Consider the following 18,912-nt stretch of genomic DNA (forward strand, 5'->3'; position numbering starts at 1 on the left):
AATAAAGGCACTTGGATGATAATTTAATTGTTGAATAAAAAAGGACGGGATGTTGGGGAAAACAAAGAAAATTAAGGACGGATGAAAAGAACCCTAGAAAAGGAAAAATGAGGATAGATCTTGCAAATATTGGAGAGGATTGAATTAACTTGAAGAGAAGCACTCCTGATTGAAAAGAATTGATATGGAAACTTGATTGAGCAAAAGGATTAGCACTTCCATAGATATATGAGAACACCACTTAGCAAACATATGAAATCAACACTTGAAATGAAAGAAACTATAATTACCATACTCCACCAAAACAAAGGATGAGGCTTACAGATTAATCCATGAACAAATACATAACCCATGATGCATTTGTTGGATGGATAATACTAGGTAACTACTTGAATTCCCACCTAAGAACTCCCGAAATCATTTTGATTATGCAATCTGGTCCAACGGATACGTGGAGCAATTACAGAATAAATCACCAACTCCTAGAAATAATACTACACCTAAAGTGTATGACATCTGTCAACACATAACCAGAAAAACCTCAGAAACTCATCTACCTTAGAACCTCGTAATCACAATGATACCAATTATGGCAGTACATCTGGATGCTCTCCCTAGTACCGTGTGACGCCAAACTCCTCTTCCCACAAATAGTATTGAAGAAATTTCAAACATACGCCTCCTGAGATACTAAGGAAATTGAACGATAGCCAGTGTGACAAGAATCCCCTGGAGATCAACTGCCTGGGACACTTCTACCCCAAATTGATACGAGGCACAAGGACTAAAATTCCGGTCACAATGACATCGTAGAGGTTACAAAATACCCGCGTGATCCTAAATTGTTTTTGAGTGAGAAGAGGAGTAGTATTAAAAATCCTAGGCCATGATTCCTCATTAGACAGGGAAGAGGAGTGAAAAGAATCCTACTCTCCAATATGTAACTAGACTCAAAATATTTTTCACTAGACTCGACTCGGCCAAGTTCGATAAATCAAGGGGGCTCCTAGGTCTATACTATTCTCATACCAATTTGTAATGCCCAAGATGCAATCCTATCCTTATTTTGGCTCAACGGCCTCGACGGGGATAGAAGTGCATCTCCTTGTTTCGTAAGAATGGATATTGTTACAAGTACATATAAAGATGAGATGAGTATACGGAATTAGCTTACATTCGCCACAAGCTAAATCATTATCATCTCAATACAATCATCAGTATCAATCATTATACAAAAAAGCAAGGTCCGACTACATACCAAATCAAATGATAAAAGGGACATCCATCCTTGCTAATCCCAGGCTGTCGGCCTGGAACCCATCCTATGAACGAAGAAGAAGAAGAAGAAGAAGAAGAAGAAGAAGAACTCCAAATCAAACAAGCATCACTCTCACGTCAAAGAATCGCATTACTTGTACCTGCAATTATTGTTGTAATAATCTATGAGCCACATGGACCGAGCAATATTATTTCCAAACATACCAAGACTAGCCATGCTTAATGGGAGAGGTATGGTTAAGTAGTGAGGCTGCAACAAGCACTAAGCATTTATTTGAGTGGCTAACTTACGAGTACAAGAATAAAAAGAGTGATCTACAGATAATTGTACATGAACTAGAAATTATCAAGAAGTGACCTCGACACCTACTTACGAGTCAATCATAACCGCACCATGTTCTCTTCTTGGTTCAAATATCACAAGAAGAGACCGTCACAGTGATACACACATCTGGTGTATTTTGTTTGAGTTTACTTCAAGTTTGGTATGCCCGGATGTTAAAAAAATCTCCAAGTTGCCACATAATTGTGGGCATAGACCTCAGCAAGATTTAACCCTGCAGGGGTGCTCAAACTCATCCATCAAAAACTACCCACAAGCCGTGTCGGAAAACCTCAACCTCGAGATAGCCCAAAGAATCCTCAAAATCCCGGTGCACAACACATTAAGAAAGGTAAAACAAATTTAGCAAGGCCACTTGGTGTATTGACGAACATGATAGGAGCCGTGTATCTCATTACCAAGACTTAACCGTCTATGTGCGGCGACCCCCGATTATAAGTCGTCATCATCGAATACACGAGTACAGTTATCTGAGAGATCAATGCTCATAGAACACACGGAAGCTGAACAACAAGAGTCTTACATCCATACATACCGCCCGGTACAAATAGAGACCATTAAGGTCAAGTCTTACATATATAGGGCCTCGAAGGCCGACACACCAAACATAACTAGCAGCGGAAATCTTGACTGAAAGTGTCAAACCGATCCATTTGCCTTAAACCTACAAGCACTCTCACTGGGAAGTGTCCTAGTTCGCGTGTTCGTCTTCAATGAACTCGTCTCCTTATTCTTGTTCTTCCATGCATGGCCAATTAAATAAACAGTGGTAACCAATGAGTACTTTGAATGTACTCGCAAGCAACCCATGATATGGAACAAGGCAATAACAATGCACGATATAACACTAAGTGGGTAAGTTTGCGGAAAGCTAATTTTGAGTGCAATGACATGATCAATCTTGTAAAAGAAGGCATCAACATGCCATAGATATCTGTATGAAAAAGTTATAGTTATCATCATAAGCAGGGGTTGAATGTCCCACGTTCGTTTCCCATACCAAGTCATCTGACTTAGCTGAAATATCATATTTCGCACACCATCGCCTTTTTCACACTCACACACACACACACACACACACACACTTGGTTTATGTGAAAACATCTGGATGTATCCCAAGAGCGATCATCCAACTATCCTTGACCGTGGACACGGCTATTCGAATAGTTTAACACTCTGCAGAGGTTGCACGTTGTACCCACAAGACTCGGGGAGCTTCCGTGTCATCCACGACTCGCGGTGTATTACATACCCGAGGTAAGCACCCGAACAATGCCTTTCCCTTGGCGACACTAAACAAAGAGTCCACTCGATTGATACCCAGCCCTCATGATGTACATCATACAAGCCCCGCTCTAGATAGTATCATCCATGAAGGGACCCACCGTGTGCCCAGTTCCTGTGAAAACAGCTCATGGTTGGCCTACCTGGCACGACCCCGTCTCAAGAGTGACCACGCCACTCTCGCCACTAGCAATGCGGGCTCTCTTCTAGCATCGACCAAAGTAATCAACAAAGCCCCGTCGCATAAGGTGTATCGTGGTCCCAAATGTAAGGTTGGAGTAATGGTCGCAACTTACACCAATCCATTTTCGAAAACACACACGCACAAAACCTTTCTCGGCGCACCACTTCTTTCCCAAGTGGTCACCCATCTCAACACCATCTCCCTCGGGCATAAGTGGGACCCGACGGGGTTTCCAAAATTCCTTGAAATCATTCCTTTTATCATTACCATGCATAGTCCCATCCCATTAGCCTAGCAACTACTAGCAACCTATATACTTCCCACTCGCACAACCCCCATAGGTGGTAGGGTCATGCTCAAGTGCAAGTATCAACGAGGGGTTTCTCAGAGGCAACCCATGTGACAACAGGAGACCGACGCTCCAGAAGATTCCCCTTTTATTCCGTTCTCGTCGCGTGGTTCGTTTGTTTGTCGCATTCATCATCGCGTAATGTGCATTGCATCGGCACTCCGTTGCCACCAGTTTTCAAAATCTACATCCGTTATTAGTTGTCGGTTCTCTCCGTGTTCGCCGTTGTCCGTTTTGAGCCCGACCACACACGCATGCGCACGCGGCATCGTCAAAACCTTGTTTATAAAACTATGTATCAAATATTCTTGGATTGGGTTGAAACTTCGCATGCCGTCTTGTTATGATGTAGGTAGACCGACTGCCAAATTTCGTCGCATCGGAGTTCGTTTGAGACACGTACCGTTTATTATATAGCGACACTTCAGCCGGATTAATGGCTAGACGTTCAGTGTTTTAAAACTCTGTCACAGGCCGCACCATTTCCCTCTCATCCCTACATAGCCCATTAGAGCCAACTAGCCACTTCTTCAATTCGTGGTCGCCGGATCGCGATCGGACGGACGAGGTCCACCCCACCATAGCCCGACCCTATATAAGAACCACCCCATGGTGGAGCTCTCTCACTACACTAGGGTTCCCCCTAGCCATTTTTGCAGCCACCCCCCTCAAAAACCCAACCTGCTAGCTCCACCTCCTCTCTCCCCGTAATCCAATCTCAGATCAGATCTGGATCATTGGATATCCATCCGAAGGCCCACATTCGCCCAGTTTTCCCACCTACCGGACATGTTCGCGCCACCAACCGGACATGTCCGGCGACCAAAGTGCAGCCAGAGCTTGCGAGCTCCTCCCATGGCTGCAAGCAACCTGAGCTCCTCCCAGCAGACCGTGCTGCCACCATATGCGTTCGCCGCCGGCCACCGGTTCCCCGACGTCGGATCTGCACCGCCGCCCCGGCCACCTTCGATTGCGCCGGCCATGTCCGCAGCCAAGCCGGTCATGGCCCGCGCTGCGCGAGGTTTGCCGCCACATGCGTTTCGCTGCCGGCCATCTCCGGCCCGGATCCGGCGATATCCGGCCAAGACCCGCCATGACAGCCTCCTCCAGCCGCCCTCGTCTTCGCCGGTCGCCCGGGCAGCTCGCTGGAGCACCGGCTTGCGAGCCACCTGTCCTGCCTCACTCGGGAACAAGCAAGAGGGCACCGCCCAAGCGTGACCGCGAGCTCCCCGGTGGGCCAGCCTCCCTGAGCCCAACTCCACCTCGCCCAGATCCGGCCCAGCTGCCTGCTTCGTGCTCCAGGCCCAACCTCCTCCAGGACGACCTCCACGCGAGGCCCAGCCGCCCCAAGCCAAAGGTGAGCACCACCCGTAGCCCCCTATATTGCGCCCTCGACGTCGTTTAGTAATATGGCCCCCAATTTCTGTTTTAGCCCGTACGCAGATTCGAGCTGTTAGATTTTTTTGAGGTTTTTCGAACTTATTTAATTTCAGAAAAAGAGCATATTTTCAAACGCTTGTATCTATTAATCCATGTGTCGGATTGTGACAAGTTATATGAGTAACTTGGCTATAATTTCATGTACATTAATATTTTCCAACTCCCATGCATATTTAAAGCTGTTTAGTAGGCTGTTTGCATCCGTTTGCATTTTGACGTGATACCTATTATGGCAATACATCTGGATGCTCTCTCTAGTACCGTGTGATGCCAAACTCCTCTTCCCACATATAGTATTGAAGAAATTTCAAACATACGCATCCTGAGATACTAAGGAAATTGAACGATAGCCAGTGTGACAAGAATCCCCTGGAGATCAACTCCCCGGGACACTTCTACCCCAAATTGATACGAGGCACCAGGAACAATATTCCGGTCACAACGACATCGTAGAGGTTCCAAAATACCCGCGTGATCCTAAATTGTTTTTGAGTGAGAAGAGGAGTAGTATTAAAATTCCTAGGCCATGATTCCTCATTAGACAGGGAAGAGGAGTAAAAAGAATACTACTCTCCGATATATAACTAGACTCAAAATATTTTTCACTACACTCGACTCGGGCAAGTTCGATAAATCAAGGGGGCTCCTATGTAACATCCCAATTTTCCTAATTGGGAATGTTTTACATTGTAGCTAAGCATCTATGCATGAGTGATTGAAATAAATTTAGCACGTGAAATTCTTTCGTCTTTTGTTTTGCATTTCTATTTTTCCTCGCGCGAGAAATGCCGGGAGAAAATACTCTCTTGCACGCAAGAGAGAGAGCGGAGGAAAATGACCCTCCAACATGCGAGCAAATTTCTGAAATGTTGGAGCCAAGAAAACCCAAAGATTATTTGCAAAAATAATTGCAAAAAAGAAATAAAGCAATTTATTGAATTTATGAAAAAACATTTTTTTAAAGTTTTTATTTTTGCTTTGGAAAAATGTTATTCGGGTAGAGGATATTTTTCTGATTTTTTTGGTATATAATACCATATATTAATATTTTGATTTATTTCCTATTATTTCGTTTTTGTTTTCTGTTTCAGAAAAAGTTAGAAAATAGGAAAGTTTTTAACCGCCACCGCCCCAGCGCACTATAGGCCGTGGGCCGATCCCGAGCGCCAGGGAAACAAATCCCCTACGGGCCGTCCGACCGAGCCTCTCTTCCCCCACTCTCCCTCACTGCCCGCTGGACCCCACTAGGCCGAGCCAACACACCATGTCGGCCACCTTCTTCTTCCTTCCAAAAGCACTGCCCGAAACCGAGACTGCCCGCAGAACTCGGGATTTTCTTCCCCATTGCCACCTCTCCCCATCCTTAGCTCTCCCCCCTGGCCTATATAAGAGCCCACCCTGAGGCGCAGCCCCGTTCCCAACCCTACCCCGACGAACCGCCGCCCGAGCCTCCGCTGTCGCCGCCCGCCGGAGCCAAGCTCCTGCACCACGTCTACCCCGTCGGAGCAGCGCCCCAGCACCCTCTCCATGCCCGCCGCCGCCTCCCCTCGGAGGAGGAGCACCGCCGCCGCCGCCCCGACCTCTCCACTGCCCCCGAAGCTCCCTCACCCTCGCCGGCGACCCCTTCCCGCCGGAGTACTGCCCCAGCACGGTAGCTCTCTTCTCCCCCTCTGTTAATTTCTTCTTTTTCTTTTTGTAACCGTTAGATCTTGGATATATGGTCTAGATTAGATCCCTAGTTACCTCTTCGGTTTATCTTAGAAAACCAACGGTTTTTATTTCACTTAACGTTTAACCAGCGAGTTTTGCTTAGCGTCGGCCGTTTGCCCAAAGCATTGCAACAAACGCCCTCCGCAGCCAATAGCATCATGCCACGTGTACCCCATTAGTTAGCTAGGTTAGTTTTATTTTTTTCTGCGTGTTTACAAAAATAGAAAACTTTCTGTTTTGTTTTGGCCACAACTTTTTATCCCGAAGTCCAATGACATTGATTCTTTTTCCAGTAGCTCACAAATTTCCTGTAGTTTTTAAAAACATATAATTTGTCTATGTTTCAAATTTGCAAATATAAGTTAGAGCAGATTTAGTTTAAACCTTGTTTTTCCTATTCCAGGAGTTTAAAAATGATTTTGAGTTGATTCTTTTTGCTACTGCTTCCTAGTGATAAAATCTTACTGTGGTAGATGTTTCAACATTTTTAAAGTATTTGACTGGTGTTTTCAACAGAAACAAGTTTCTGCCCTACCGGCGCGTGATGAATTCTTTTGCTTAGGCTTTCGCAAATCCTTACTTGTTATGTTATTTTTACTTGTGGCTTGATTGAAGTGCTTATGGTGTGCTTTGTGTTTGTATCGGTAGATCATCCAGAGTGCGAAGCGTGTTACTTAGAAGCGCTCGAGCAAGACAACTATCATCAAGGCAAGTCATTTTGATCATGTTATTTTACCTATGTCTTGAATGCATGGTAGATCACCTTTCTTTGCCCAATTGCATGCTGCCTAGGTACTTGGAAACTTTAGTATAAGTTGTAGTATCATGTGGTAGAAACTCAACAACCCCGACACTTGGGCCCCGGGACGACAATTCTTAATGCTAGGCTTGAGTAGACGGGTTATCGGTTGAGTGCATATCACGAGTGATGCGAGGTTGATATAATAATCAAGACCGGCTAAGACAAGATTTTCAAGACCTCGGACGCAATGCAACTCTGGGTGAAGGACGGTTGATCGGCTCCCTGGAGAACCCAGTTGATGCCCGGGATGCTGGAGAGGCCATGTCATCCTGCGGAAAGCTTCACCCAGGCTCGAAGAGACGGACGGAGACTTCAAGACTTAAGGCTTACCTGCACAGCCACAAGTCATTATGGGCTCTGGCTTGGTTGGACAACGCGGCGACTCTGGACAGGCGGTGCTAGCAGATGTAGACGAATGGTAGGAATGGATGGGCACCGACAGGGATTCAGAGGGACCCGTTGAAAGACCATGTTTTGATCATCCGGTCTTCAAACACCCTGAAGTGCGAGGACAACCCGGAGGCGATCAAATCTTGTGGGGAACGTGTGCAAAACTCTGCAGAGTGCCCAACCTAATCGATTAGCCATGTCCACAGTCATGGACAACTTGAGCCGAAGGCATTGAATTTCCCCTGATCTCTCGACACAACTTAATAATGATGTGGGTATTAACAAGTATTTGGGTACGAGAATTGGTTGGCGGAACTATCTCGTTAACAACAAACAATGTAGTAATATTTTGCTTCCAACCCCTCATGTTGTAGGATAAAACTGGCTTTATGCAAAACTTAGCTCCACCGGCCAAATATGCATGTAGAGATAGTTGATTATTATTTTACATCCTCTCTTGATGACTTGCCGGCATATTCAATATGCTGACCAACACGGCTGCAACGTATCATGTTGCAGAGTACTTTTCCGACCAGGAGTGAGGCTTCGATCTACGCTCAGCGACATGCCCTTGGAGTCGGATGGCCTCGTCTACCTGATGCTTCCGCTTAGTCTTCGTTAGATATCTCATGAGTTGGCCTTCAGCCACTTTATTGTAATCCTTTATTATAATAAAGTACTCTTTATGAGATTTCGATTAATAAAGTTGTGTGATTGAACTCTTGAATATATACATTATGTACTGTGTGTGTACCAGCATGATCTTGGGATGGTACGGAAACACCAGAGGCTTGACTCGTCTTGAGTCGGGTCGCTATAGAAATGGTATTCAGAGCGCACGCTGAACTTAGGACGTAACCTCTAGGAATGGAAAAGCCTTAGGAAGAAAACTATTTTCTCTTCTGTCTATAAATCTTCTATTTCCTCTTCTGATCATTTCTGACTTCTCTCTGATTTTCCAATGTTTAGATGGCCACCTTCGTCCTTGTTAAGTTCACGGAGTTTTGCCAGCCCGACAGCACTATGCCTTTCGGAAAGGAGCTGGTGCAGATCACCAAGGATTTGAGGATTGCTCTGCCGACTATCACAGGGAAGCCAACTTCGTCTTACCCGGAGGATTCACGCTACAGGATCGAGGTGCACATTCCCGGAAGGACATTCCAGCCACGCACTGAGCCGATGGATTTCAAGTTCATCGCAACCAACTGGATTCTCGGAAGGGACATGGCGATCCATTGTGCACTCGGACGTATCAAGGAAGAATACAAAGGCTGCCCTATTTCTCCAGACCTATTCACCGTATCCCGGAGAAACGAAGACGGAGAAACCATCTCAAGCAAGACCAAGGATGCTCTCTTGTCTTAAGCTCAGACCTTGGAGAAGTACAGCAGGACTCTGAAGCATCATGTGATCAAGGACGCCAGGAAGATCAAGCAACTGCCACTCCGCGAGCTTGAACTAGAAGAAGCAGCCTGGGAAGCCCACTATGAGCACGAACTGGAGGCGAAGGACTTTCTGGAGCGGATCGAGAAGCTGAAGACTCGAGTTGCATACCTGGAGGAGGAACTGGACATGGGTGAGAACCTTCATCCCGAAGGATACGTAGCCCCCTTGATCAGCAACGACGAGGACTATGAAGAAAGCTCCAGCGAAGGACCCGTCACCATGCTTTTCTGGGGAGGACACTTAGACTAGACCACCAAATTTACTTTATCGTTATACGTTTTAGGCCGATGTTTAGGATTATCGAATTTTGTATCCCCGTGTGAACCTTTGTGATGGTATTGAATAAAATGTGTGGTGTGATACTTGTGTGTTGCATTCATATGGGTAGTGTAATTACTCTTAGACCATTGTTCTATGCTAATCTCACCCCTCCACAAACATCAGATGCCTCCGAGACGCGCCCCCGAGTCCAACTTTCCGCCGGAACTCACCCAGTTGATCCAGCAACAAAACACCCTGATGCAGCTGATCATCCAGAACCAGAACAACAACAACAACCATCACCCACCCCAGACCGACAATCTCACCCGTTTCCTGAGGTTGAACCCTCCAACTTTCTCCAGCAGCATTAACCCCATTGTGCCAGATGATTGGCTCCGCAAGATGGAGCGTGAACTTATCACTGCTGGTTGTTCTCAAGCTGAGAAGGTGCGTTTTGCCGCGCATCAACTTGAAGGCCCTGCAGCTGCTCGGTGGGAGAACTACACCACCACTTATCCCATTGCTGGAGTCACTTGGGAGCAATTCAAGCAAGCCTTCCGCACCGCGCATGTCTCAGCTGGTGCTATGAGTCTGAAGAAGCGAGAGTTTCGCAACTTACGCCAGGGGAATCGCTCTGTGGCCCAGTACGTCGATGAATTCAGCATGCTCGCCCGTTATGCACCTGGAGATGTGGCCGATGATGCGGCCAAGCAGGAAAAGTTCTTGGATGGACTGAATGATAAGCTGAGCATTCAGTTGACTGTAGCCAGCTTCAACAACTACCAGGAGCTGGTTGATAAGGCCCTCATCTTGGAGGGGAAACACCAGCAGATGGAGAACCGCAAGCGGAAGTATGGGGTTGGAAAGTTCAACTCCGGCACTCAGCAGAAGCCTCGCTACACCCCTTATCCAGGGAATACCGGGACTGGATTCAGTAAGTTTGGAGGACACGTTCAGCATAACCACCCAGTGCACAACCGTGGAGGAAATGGGAACCACCGCAACAATAGCAACTTCAAGAATGGCGGTACTGGCACTCTGCAGCATTCAGCTCCAGCTCAGAAGGATCTGACTCACATCACTTGCTTCAAGTGTCAGAAGACGGGACACTATGCCACCGAATGTCCCCATAACAAGCAGGGAAATGGAAACGACAACGGCAACTCTGCAGAAAAGAAGCCCAATCCTTTTCCTCGAGCTCAGGTGAACCACCATGATGTTGAAGAGGTCTATGATCACCCCGATACTGTGGTTGGTAAGTTTTTGCTAAATTCACGTCCAGTATTGGTACTTTTTGATTCTGGTGCAACACATTCATTCATATCAAGGATAGTTGTGGAAAAGTATAGTTTGCCAACTAAAACCCTCAGCCAGCCTATTAAGGTCAGTTCCCCAAGAGGCATGATGACAGCCGAGATAGGATGCCATGCCTTGAGTCTCAACATCGGGAACCATAATTTTCCCACCGACCTCATCGTATTAGAGTCTCAGGGATTGGATGTAATCCTAGGCATGGATTGGTTGACCAAGTATGAAGGGAATATCGATTGTGCCCTTAAGTCTATTTTCTCACCACCCCCGAGCAGAAGCGGATTAAGTACGTGTCTCAACGCCCGACACGGAGTAAGCGAGTAAACTCTCTCACGGGAGTAGTCCAGGAGGAAGTACCGATTGTACAGGAGTATCCAGATGTATTTCCGGAGGAATTGCCGGGCATGCCACCCGATAGAGAAATTGAGTTCTTGATTGAGCTATTACCCGGAACAGCCCCGATATCCAAGAGACCCTATCGGATGCCCGCAAATGACTTGATAGAAATCAAGAAGCAAATTAAGGAGTTATTGGACAAAGGGTATATTCGCCCAAGTTCTTCACCTTGGGGAGCCCCAGTGCTCTTGGTTGAAAAGAAGGACAAGTCCTGGAGAATGGTTGTCGACTATCATGCATTGAATGATGTGACCATCAAGAACAAGTACCCCTTGCCGATGATCAATGATCTGTTTGATCAGTTAGTTGGAGCTCGCTTATTCTCAAAGATCGATCTTCGATCCGGGTACCATCAGTTGAAGATTCGTGAACAGGATATACCCAAGACAACCTTCACCACTCGGTACGGCTTGTATGAGTACACGGTCATGTCATTTGGACTGACTAATGCTCCGGCATATTTTATGAATCTGATGAACAAGGTATTTATGGAATACTTGGACAAGTTTGTCGTGGTGTTCATCGATGACATCCTGATATTCTCCAAGAACGAAGAGGAACACAAGGAACATCTGCGTCTAGTTCTGGAGAAGCTTCGAGAGCATAAGCTATATGCAAAGTTTAGCAAATATGAGTTTTGGTTGAAGGAAGTTGGATTCCTCGGACACGTCATCTCAGGAGAACGAATAGCAGTGGACCCTGCCAAGGTCGCAGCAGTCACTGAATGGGTAGCACCCACTTCAGTCAAGGAGATCCGCAGTTTCCTCGGACTTGCCAGATATTACCGGAGGTTCATTGAGAATTTCTCAAAGATTGCCAAGCCCATGACAGAGTTGTTGAAGAAGGAATCCAAGTATATTTGGACTGAGGAATGTGAAACCAGTTTTCAAGAGCTGAAGAAACGCCTTGTTACAACCCCAGTGCTGATATTGCCGAACATTCGGAAGGATTTCCAGGTTTACTGTGACGCTTCTCGTCAAGGACTCGGAGGAGTGCTCATGCAAGAAGGCAAAGTTGTAGCCTATGCATCCAGACAGCTCAGACCTCATGAGTTGAATTATGCCACGGATGACTTGGAACTAGCAGCCGTAGTGCACGCTCTCAAGACCTGGAGACATTTCCTGATCGGAAATAGTTGTGATGTTTACACTGATCACAAGAGCCTGAAATATATCTTCACGCAGAAGGAGTTGAACGTCAGACAGAGGCGATGGCTAGAGTTGATCAAGGACTATGACATGAGATTGCATTATCACCCAGGCAAGGCAAATGTTGTAGTCGATGCGTTGAGCCGCAAGAGTTATGTGAACACACTCACAGCTGGAGGATTACCCCAGGAGTTAGTCGATGACCTCCGAGAGCTCAAATGGAGATAATTCCAAGAGGATTTGTTGCCACTTTGGAAATTCAGTCCACTTTGACAGAAAAGATCCGCGAAGCACAGAAATCAGACAAGGAGATAGCTGAGATTAAGCAGAAAATGGAAGATGGGAAGTCTAAAGGTTTTCGTGAGGATGAACACGGAACTTTACGGTTTGAAGATCGCATCTATGTGCCCAATGATCCCGAACTCAGGAAGTTGATACTTCAGGAGGCCCATGATTCCCCGTACTCGATACACCCCAGCAACACCAAGATGTATTTGGATCTGAAAGAAAGTTTCTGGTGGACAGGATAGAAGAAAGACATTGCCGAGTTCGTAGCGATATGCGATGTTTGTCAGCGAGTAAAAGCTGAGCATCAGAAGCCAGCAGGTTTGCTCCAACCTCTGCCGATACCCGAGTGGAAATGGGAAAAGCTTGGTATGGACTTCATCACAGGATTACCTCGGACCCGTTCTGGCTATGATTCTATTTGGGTTGTGGTCGATCGTTTGACCAAGGTAGCTCACTTCATTCCGGTAAAGACTACTTACACGAGTGCCAAGCTGGCCATGATATATATGACAAGGATCGTATGTCTGCACGGAGTACCAAAGAGCATTGTGTCAGATAGAGGGACTCAGTTCACATTAAAATTTTGGCACCAACTGCATGAAACCTTGGGAACGAGATTGGAGTTCAGTACAGCTTTTCACGTGCAGACAGATGGACAGACCGAGAGAGTTAATCAGATTCTGGAGGACATGTTGAGAGCTTGCGCACTAGACTATGGGTCTAGTTGGGATGACAATTTACCGTATGCCGAGTTCTCATACCACAACAGCTACCAGACCAGCCTGAAGATGGCCCCTTTCGGAGATCTATACGGAAGGAGGTGCAGAACACCGTTGATGTGGGATGGAGTTGGAGACCGACAACTTTTTGGTCCCGACCTTATCCGAGATTCTGAAGAGAAGGTCAAGCTTATTCGTGATCGACTCAAGATAGCTCAGTCTAGGCAGAAGAGTTATGCCGACAGCAAATGCAAGGAAGTAACGTACGAAGGGAGACCGAGCATATCTTCGGGTGTCTCCACTTCGAGGAATCAAGAGATTCGGTGTGAAAGGAAAATTAGCACCTCGTTTCATTGGCCCCTACAAAATTCTTGAACGTAGAGGCAAAGTTGCATACAAACTGGAACTACCGGAAGGATTGTCCGGAGTTCATGATGTCTTCCATGTTTCCCAGTTGAAGAAATCCCGCGCTGAGATGGCCGATGTTCCGTCGAGAGATACAGTGCCCCTAGAGGCCATACGGCTTGACAGTGATCTGACGTATGAGGAGAAACCCGTCAGGATTCTCAAAACTGCAAAGAGAGTTACCCGCAGCAAGATCATCAAGTTCTGCAAGGTGTTGTGGAGCCACCACACCGAGGAAGAAGCCACCTGGGAACGAGAAGAGGATCTTCGTCGAGACCACCCGCACCTATTTTCTAGCCAACCCGAATCTCGAGGGCGAGATTCATCTTAAGGTGGGTAGGTTTGTAACATCCCAATTTTCCTAATTGGGAATGTTTTACATTGTAGCTAAGCATCTATGCATAAGTGATTGAAATAAATTTACCACGTGAAATTCTTTCGTCTTTTGTTTTGCATTTCTATTTTTCCTCGCGCGAGAAATGCCCGGAGAAAATACTCTCTTGCACGCAAGAGAGAGAGCGGAGGAAAATGACCCTCCAACGTGCGAGCAAATTTCTGAAATGTTGGAGCCAAGAAAACCTAAAGATTATTTGCAAAAATAATTGCAAAAAAGAAATAAAGCAATTTAGTGAATTTCTGAAAAAACATTTTTTTTGATGTTTTTATTTTTGCTTTGGAAAAATGTTATTCGGGTAGAGGATATTTTTCTGATTTTTTTGGTATATAATACCATATATTAATATTTTGATTTATTTCCTTTTATTTCGTTTTTGTTTTCTGTTTCGGAAAAAGTTAGAAAATAGGAATGTTTTTAACCGCCGCCGCCCCAGCGCACTATAGGCCGTGGGTCGATCCCCAGCGCCAGGGAAACAAATCCCCTACGGGCCAGCCGACCGAGCCTCTCTTCCACCACTCTCCCTCACTGCCCGCTGGACCCCACCAGGCCGAGCCAACACACCACGTCGGCCACCTTCTTCTTCCTTCCAAAAGCACTGCCCGAAACCGAGACTGCCCGCAGAACTCGGGATTTTCTTCCCCACTGCCACCTCTCCCCTTCCTTAGCTCTCCCCCTGGCCTATATAAGAGCCCACCCCGAGCCGCAGCAACGTTCCCAACCCTAGCCCGACGAACCGCTGCCTGAGCCTCCGCTGCCACCGCCCGCCGGAGCCAAGCTCCTGCACCACGTCTACCCCGCCGGAGCAGCGCCCCAGCACCCTCTCCACCCCCGCCGCCGCCTCCCCTCGGAGGAGGAGCACCGCCGATGCCGCCCCGACCTCTCCACTGCCCCCGGGGCTCCCTCACCCTCGCCGGCGACCCCTTCCCGCCGGAGTACTGCCCTAGCACGGTAGCTCTCTTCTCCCCCTCTGTTACTTTCTTCTTTTTCTTTTTGTAATCGTTAGATCTTGGATATATGGTCTAGATTAGATCCCTAGTTACCTCTTCGGTTTATCTTAGAAAACCAACGGTTTTTATTTCACTTAATGTTTAACCAGCGAGTTTTGCTTAGCGTCGGCCATTTGCCCAAAGCATTGCAACAAACGCCCTCCGCAGCCAATAGCATCATGCCACGTGTACCCCATTAGTTAGCTAGGTTAGTTTTATTGTTTTCTGCCTGTTTGCAAAAACAGAAAACTTTCTGTTTTGTTTTGGCCACAACGTTTTATCCGGAAGTCCAATGACATTGATTCTTTTTCCAGTAGCTCACAAATTTCCTGTAGTTTTGAAAAACATATAATTTGTCTATGTTTTAAATTTTCAAATATAGGTTAGAGCAGATTTAGTTTGAACCTTGTTTTGCCTATTCCGGGAGTTTAAAAAACGACTTTGAGTTGATTCTTTTTGCTACTGCTTCCTAGCAATAAAATCTTACTGTGGTAGAAGTTTCAAAAATTTTAAAGTATTTTTCTGGTGTTTTCAACAGAAACAAGTTTCTGCCCTACCGGCGCGTGATGAATTCTTTTGCTTAGGCTTTCGCAAATCCTTACTTGTGATGTTATTTTTACTTGTGGCTTGATTGAAGTGATTATGGCATGCTTTGTGTTTGTATCGGTAGATCATCCGGAGTGCGAAGCGTGTTACTTAAAAGCGCTCGAGCTAGACAACTATCATCAAGGCAAGTCATTTTGATCATGGTAGATCACTTTAGTATAAGTTGTAGTACCATGTGGTAGAAACTCAACAACCCCGACACTTGGCCCCGGGACGACAATTCTTAATGCTATGCTTGAGTAGACGGGTTATCGGTTGAGTGTATATCACGAGTGATGCGAGGTTAATATAATAATCAAGACCGGCTAAGACAAGATTTTCAAGACCTCGGACGCAATGCAACTCTGGGTGAAGGACGGTTGATCGGCTCCCTGGAGAAATCAGTGGATGCCCGGGTTGCTGGAGAGGCCATGTCATCCTGTGGAAAGCTTCTCCCAGGCTCGAAGAGACGGACGGAGACTTCAAGACTCAAGGCTTACCTGCACAGCCACAAGTCATTATGGGCTCTGGCTTGGTTGGACAACGCGGCGACTCTGGACAGGCGGTGCTAGCAGATGTAGACGAACGGTAGGAATGGATGGGCACCGACAGGGATTCAGAGGGACACGTTGAAAGACCATGATTTGATCATCCGGTCTTCAAACACCCTGAAGTGCAAGGACAACCCGGAGGCGATCAAATCTTGTGGGGAACATGTGCAAAACTCTGCAGAGTGCCCAACCTAATCGATTAGCCGTGTCCACGGTCATGGACAACTTGAGCCGAAGGCATTGAATTTCCCCTGAACTCTCGACACAACTTAATAATGATGTGGGTATTAACAACTATTCGGGTACGAGAATTGGTTGGTGGAACCATCTCGTTAACAACAAAAAATGTAGTAATATTTTGCTTCCAACCCCTCATGTAGTAGGATAAAACTGGCTTTATGCAAAACTTAGCTCCACCGGCCAAATATGCATGTAGAGATAGTTGATTATGATTTTACCTCCTGTCTTGATGACTTGCCGGCATATTCAATATGCTGACCTACACGGCTGCAATGTGTCATGTTGCAGAGTACTTTTCCGACCAGGAGTGAGGCTACGATCTACGCTCAGCGACATGCCCTTGGAGTCGGATGGACTCGTCTACCTGATGCTTCCGCTTAGTCTTCGTTAGATATCTCATGAGTTGGCCTTCATCCACTTTATTGTAATCCTTTATTGTAATAAAATACTCTTTATGAGATTTCGATTAATAAAGCTGTGTGATTGAACTCTTGAATATATACATTATGTACTGTGTGTGTACCAGCATCATCTTGGGATGGTACGGAAACACCAGAGGCTTGACTCGTCTTGAGTCTGGTCGCTACATCCTAGGTCGGTACTGTTCTCATACCAATTTGTATTGCCCAAGATGCAATCCTATCCTTATTTTGGCTAAAGGGCCTCGACAGGGATAGAAGTGCATCTCATTGTTTCATAAGAATGGATATCGTTACAAGTACATATAAAGAGGAGATGAGTATATGGAATTATCTTACATTCGCCACAAGCTAAATAATTATCATCTCAATACAATCATCAGTATCAATCATTATACAAAAAAGCAAGGTCCGACTACATACCAAATCAAATGATAAAAGGGACGTCCATCCTTGCTAATCCCTAGCTGCCAGCCTGGATCCCATCCTATGAACGAAGAAGAAGAAGAAGAAGAAGAAGAACTCCAAATCAAACAAGCATCACTCTCACGTCAAAGCATCGCATTACTTGTACCTGAAATTATTATTGTAATAATATTTGAGCCACAGTGACCGAGCAATCTCATTTCCAAACGTATCAAGACTAGCAATGCTTAATGGGAGAGGTATGGTTAAGTAGTGAGGCTGCAGCAAGCACTAAGCATTTATTTGAGTGTCTAACTTACAAGTACATGAATAAGACGAGTGATATACGGATAGTTGTACAGGAAATAGAAATGATCAAGAAGTGACCTCAACACCTACTTATAAGTCTGTCATAACCGCACCATGTTCCCTTCTTGGTTCAAACCTCAAAAGAAGAGATAGTCACAGCGACACACACATCTGGTGTATTTTATTTGAGTTTACTTCAAGTTTGGTATGACCGGATGTTAAACAAATCTCCAAGTTTCCACATAATTGTGGGCATAGTTCTCCGAAAGATTCAACCTTGCAGGGGTGCTCGTACTCGTCCATCAAAAACTACCCACAAGCCGTGTCGGAAAACCTCAACCTCGAGATAGCCCAAAGTATCCTCAAAATCCCGGTGCACAAGACATCAAGAAAGGAAAAACAAATCCAGCATGGCCACTTGGTGTATTGACGAACATGATAGGAGCCACGTATCTCGTTATCAAGACACAACTGTCTATGTGCGGGGACCCCCGACTTATAAGTTGTCATCACCGAATACACGAGTACAGTGATCTGAGAGATCAATGCTCACTGAACACATCGAAGGTGAACAACAAGAGTCTTACATCCATACATACCGCCCGGTACAAATAGAGACCATTAAGGTCAAGTCTTACATATATAGGGCCACGAAGGCCGACACACCAAACATAACTAGCAGCAGAAATCTTGACTGAAAGCGTCAACCCGATCCATCTGCCTTAAACCTACAAGCACTCTCACTGGGAAGTGTCCTAGTTCGCGTGTTCGTCTTCAACGAACTCGTCTCCTTATTCTTGTTCTTCCATGCATGGCCAATTAAATAAACAGTGGTAACCAATGAGTACTTTGAATGTACTCGCAAGCAACCCATGATATGGAACAAGGCAATAACAATGCACGATATAACACTAAGTGGGTAAGTTTGCGGAAAGCTAATTTTGAGTGCAATGACATGATCAATCTTGTAAAAGAAGGCATCAACATGCCATAGATATCTGTATGAACAAGTTATAGTTATCATAATAAGCAGGGGTTGAATGTCCCACGTTTGTTTCCCATACCAAGTCATCTAACTTAGCTCAAATATCATATTTCACACACTCACACACACACTCACACACACACACACACTTGGTTTATGTGAAAACATATGGATGTATACCAAGAGCGATCATCCAACTATCCTTGTCCGTGGACTCGGCTATTCGAATAGTTTTACACTCTGCAGAGGTTGCGCGATGTACCCACAAGACTCAGGGAGCT

Source organism: Hordeum vulgare, chromosome 7H (genome assembly GCF_904849725.1).
Source record: "Hordeum vulgare subsp. vulgare chromosome 7H, MorexV3_pseudomolecules_assembly, whole genome shotgun sequence".
NCBI lineage: Eukaryota > Viridiplantae > Streptophyta > Magnoliopsida > Poales > Poaceae > Hordeum > Hordeum vulgare.